Here is a 5,429-nt window from a genome sequence, read left to right on the forward strand (position 1 = left end):
GTCACCTTTAAATTTAATAATTAATTATGTATTCTAAAACCTAGAAAAGCACTATTTATTATTCTCCGACTTGCGTGCACAGTCCATAAAAGTTTCTAGAAAGTTTTAATGTGAAAAATGGATTAAAATGTGAATTAGAGCTTTAAAACTCAACGGAGTTGACTTTGGTCAATATTTTGAGCAAACAGACTCGGATCAGTATTTTGATAGTTCCGGTAGGTCTGTATCATGATTTGGGACTTGGGCGTATGCCCGGAATCAAATCCCGAGGTCCCTAGCCCAAGATATGGAATTTTGATGAAAAATTAAAAATTTAAGTTCAAGTAGTGACCGGATGTCGAATTATGTGTAAACGACCCCAGAATAGAATTTTGATGATTTCAACAGCTCCGTATGGTGATTTTGGACTTATGAGCATGATCGGAATTTTATTTGAAAGTCCGTAGTGAAATTAGGCTTGAAATGGCTAAAATAGGAATTTAAAGTTTGGAAGTTTGACCGGGGAGTTGACTTTTTGATATCGGGGTCAGAATCCAGCTCTGAAAATTTTCATAGCTCCGTTATGTCATTTATGACTTGTGTGCAAAATTTGAGATCAATCGGACTTGATTTGATAGGTTTCGACATCGAATGTAGAAGTTGGAAATTCTAAGTTTCATTAAGCTTGAATTGGAGCATGATTCGTGATTTTAGCGTCATTTTATGTGATTTGAGATTTCAAATAAGTTTGTATGATGTTTTAGGACATGTTGGTATATTTGGTTAAGGTCTCGAGGGCCTCGGGTGAATTTCGGATGGTTAACGGATCAAAAGTTGAACTTAAAAATCTGCTGCAATATTCTCTCTTCTGTTGGACATTCTGGGCTGTGATCGAGCCCAGATATCTATCCAGATATCGAGCCCAGGTATTGAGCCCAGATATCGAGTCCATGTATCGAGCCCAGGGTTGACGAGGCTCAAGCTCGAGCTTGTGTATCGAAGCCATGATCGAAGGTCCAGCTCGAGGGCCATGATCGAAGGCAAGGCTCGAGTGCCAGGATTGAGACCCAAGATCGAGAGTCAAAATCGAAGGCTCAAGCTCGATGTCATGATTAAGGCTATGATCGAAGAACCAGGCTCGATGCCATAATCAAGGTCATGACCAAGGTCCAGGATCGAACCTGTGATCAAACCACGATCGAGGCCTAGGCTCGAGGGCCATGATACAAACTACGAACGAGGCCCAATTTCGAAGGCTGTCTGGGCAGTTTTATAAAAAGAGGGCATTCGTCACATTCGCCATTTGTAACAAATTGGAGCTTGAGTAGAGGCGATTTTGGATAGATTTTCAAGGAAAGACATTGGGGTAAGTGATTCTAACTCGGATTTGATCTATATACACAAATATATCATTGTTTTCACCGTTTAATTAGTGTTTTGAGATTGAAATTTGGGAAATGTTTGAAATCTCATAGAAACGAATTTTTGAGATTTCGGTATCGATTCGGAGTCGGAGTTGAGTGAAACTGGTAAGGTTGGACTCGTAATTGAATGAGTTGTCGTATTTTGTAACTTTTGCTGGATTTCGAGATGTGAGCCCCACAGACGAATTTTTAATTAATTTCGGGATTTTATTGAAAATATAGTATTTTCTTATGGAATTGATTTCTATAATTTTTAGTGATTGTATCGAATTATTTTGGCTAGATTCGAGCCAGACAAAATTAGATAATCGAGGATAGGGTTTACTAGTAGATTAAATTGGAGCAAGACGAGGTAAGTCTCTTGTCTAATCTTGTGAGGGGGAAATTACCCCATAGGTAATTAAAGTAATAATTCTTGCTAATTGTGGGGGCTACGTATGCACGAGGTGACGAGAGTCCGTGCGTAGCTACTATTAATGCTAAAGTCCGGGTAGTTTAGGACTCAAAGCATGAATTACTTTTATAAATTGTATTCTTTATTAATTAAATTATTTGATGTATATATTGTGAATTTTTATGAAAGATAGTAAAAGATGAAATTTTCATATGCTTAATTTTTGTTTAGATTAATTAATTGTTGAAATAAATTGTTATCCTCTCGAATAAATTTTATAATAAATACTTTTATTCCGGAGGTACAAAAGAAAATGTCCTCCTTTCTTGTGAATCGGGTCGAACGCCTCTGTAGGATAGATGCATCTATGTATCGTGTCGCACGTCCCTCGGCAGTGTACATAATATTCTGGATCGGGCCGAACGACCTCGGCAGAAATCGTGTTTAATAATAATAATTACACGATACTTTGATAGTTTATTTCAGATTGCGAAGCTAATTGATAAATTAAAATTTTATTGGAATTGAAGGAATTTAATTAATATATTGTGGATTATTGCATTTGAAGGAATTTAATTATTTCTGCTGGTTAAATAAATTATTGTAAATTTTGTGAATCATGTTGATTTAGATATTCTAGTTTTATTTCAATTTTTATTATTGACCCATAAGGAGTGTCAATGTCGTCCATCTCGTCTTTACCACTTCGAGATTAGGCTTGATGCTTACTAGGTATACGTTGTTTACGTACTCATACTACACTTGCTGTACTTTTTGTGCAGGATCTGAGACAGGTACTAGTGGAGGACTTATCATCACATATCCACGTCATATCGAGGCATAGTGGTGAGCTACCTTTCTGAGCCGTTCTGCAGGTACCAATGTCTCTTCTTATATTTACATTCTGTCTATTTCATTTCAGACAGTATTTGAAGTTTTGTATAATCTACTAGAAGCTCATACACTTGTGACACCAGGTCTTGGCACACACATTGATAGAATTTGGTATTTTATTATTTTTCTTGAATTAAAAGTTTAATCAATATACGTTTAATTTATTAGTTGGCTTGCCCAACGGTAGTGTTGGATGCCATCACGACCTATAGGTGAAATTGGGTCGTGGCAACATGGAATCAGAGCACTAGGTTCACGTAGGTCTCACAAGTTATGAGCAGCCTAATAGAGTCTTGCGGATCAGTACGGAGACGTCTGTACTTATCTTCGAGAGGCTATAGGGTGTTAGGAAACTACCTTTCTTCATATTCCATCTTGCAATTAATTTAGTACTAAATATCCTTCTCTTATTCTCTCACAGATAGTGAGAACGCACTCTAATGAGGTTCCAGACCAGGGAAGAGCTACTCCCCCTGTTGCTAGAGGCCGAGGGAGGTCTCCAGCCCGTGGTAGAGGGCGAGGACGTCCCAGGACTGTTCCAGTTATGCCGCTAGTGTGTCCAGTAGAGAATCCCATTATTGAGGAGCAGGGTGAGATGCCTGTGGCAGAGTTAGCTCCGGTGGATTTAACATCTGCACCAGGAGTTCAGGATGTCATGGGTCATATGCTACGGTTCATGGATAATATGACTCATGCCGGTTTATTTCCGGCAGACCCAGCCATATCTCAGGCGGGCGGGGAAGCACATACCCCTACCGCGCAGGCTCATGGACAAGCAACTGTTGTATATCAGACTCAAGGTGCACTACCCGTGGGTGGAGCCCAGCCAGTGGCAGCAGCTACACCTGAGCCCGGGCCAGCTGTATCCGCCGATCCTCAGAAACTATTGGACAGATGGACTAGACTACATCCTCCTGTCTTTGGGGGTGAGCGACATGAGGATCCCCAGGATTTCATTGATCGGTGCAAGGATATATTGTACAACATGAGGATATTGGAGTCTTATTGGGTAGACTTTGCTACCTTTCAGCTAGACGGCAGAGCCCATAGATGGTGGCAATCTTATTTTCTTGGCAGATCAGTAGATTCTCCTCCCATAACTTGGGACATGTTCACCTGTATCTTCCTAGACAGGTATATTCCACCCTCCAAGAGGGAAGAGTTGAGGTTCCAGTTTGAGCAGCTCCAGCAGGGTCAGATGTCAGTGACCGATTATGAGGCGAGGTTTTCTAAGTTATCTCGCCATGCACTTATGATACTCCCTACTGAGGCGGAGAGAGTGCGGAGGTTTGTTGCGGGTTTACATACTGGCATTCAAGCCACTATGGCTCGAGAGGTTGAGATGGGTACTTCTTATGAGCTAGTCGTGGAGATAGCCCGCAGGATTGAGGGTGTACGTCAGCGAAGCCGAGAGCATATTACTAGAGATAAGCGGTTTAGGCATTCTGGAGAGTTTAGAGTTGCTCCTCTGGGGGCAGAGGTCAGTTCATGAGAGGGCAGTCCAGCAGGCCCCCATATCCAGCACCACCGCCTCCTCGAGGAGCTCCAGTGCGACCCTATCTTAGTGCTATACCAGAGATTTCTTATCGCCCACCAGCTATTCAGGGTTCTTCTAGTGGGTATTCAGGTCACTAGGGCCAGACTTCTAGTCAGCAGCTTATCACACCGAAAAGTTATTACGAGTGCGGGGATCCCAGTCACACGCAGAGATTCTGCCCAAGACTGCAGGGTAGACTAGTGCAGCAGGGTCAGCAGCCTATGATTACCGCACCAATTGCTCCACCAGTAGTCCGACCACCAAGAGGTGGAGGACAGGTGTGTAGGGGACATCCTAGAGGTGGAGGTCAGCCAGGCAGAAGCCAGCCAGTTGGCGCTCCAGCTCGGTTCTATGCTTTTCCGGCCAGACCATATGCAGAGGCCTCAGATGCCATGATTAAAGATATTATTTCTGTTTGCGGCAAAGAAGCCTCAGTATTATTTGATCCAGGATCTCTGAATTCATATGTGTTATCTCTATTTGCTCCATTCATGGGTGTTTCTCGTGAGTCCTTGAGTACTCTTGTTTTTGTGTCCACTCTTTTAGGTGTTTCTATTGTTGTGAACCAGATCTACCGGTCCTGTATTATTACATTCTGTGGTTATGAAATTAGACCAGATCTCTTATTGCTTGAGATGACCAATTTTGAAATTATTCTAGGCATGGACTGGTTATCTCCATATCATATTATTCTAGATTGTCATGCCAAGATTGTTACCTTGGCTATTCCAGCATTGCCTAAGCTGGAGTGGAAGGGTTTGCCTGTTAGTTCATTTAATCGAGTTATTTCTTTTATAAAGGCTCAACACATGGTTGAGAAGGATTGTTTGGCTTATCTAGCCTATGTTCGGGATACTACTGCAGAGACACCGGCTATTGATTCAGTGCATGTAGTTCGGGAGTTCTCCGATGTATTTTTGTCAGATCTTCCAGGTATGCCACCTAATCGTGATATTGATTTCTGTATTGACTTGTCTTAAGATACCCAGCCTATATCTATCCCACTGTATCACATGGCTCCGAAAGAATTGAAAGAATTGAAAGAACAGCTTTAGGAGTTACTAGCCAAAGGGTTTGTCAGACCAAGTGTATCGCCTTAGGGTGCACCGATATTATTTGTCAAGAAGAAGGATGGAACAATGTGGATGTGTATTGATTATCGTCATCTAAACAAATTCACTATTAAGAACAAGTACACGTT

This window comes from Nicotiana tabacum, chromosome 2 (genome assembly GCF_000715075.1).
Source record: "Nicotiana tabacum cultivar K326 chromosome 2, ASM71507v2, whole genome shotgun sequence".
Lineage (NCBI taxonomy): Eukaryota > Viridiplantae > Streptophyta > Magnoliopsida > Solanales > Solanaceae > Nicotiana > Nicotiana tabacum.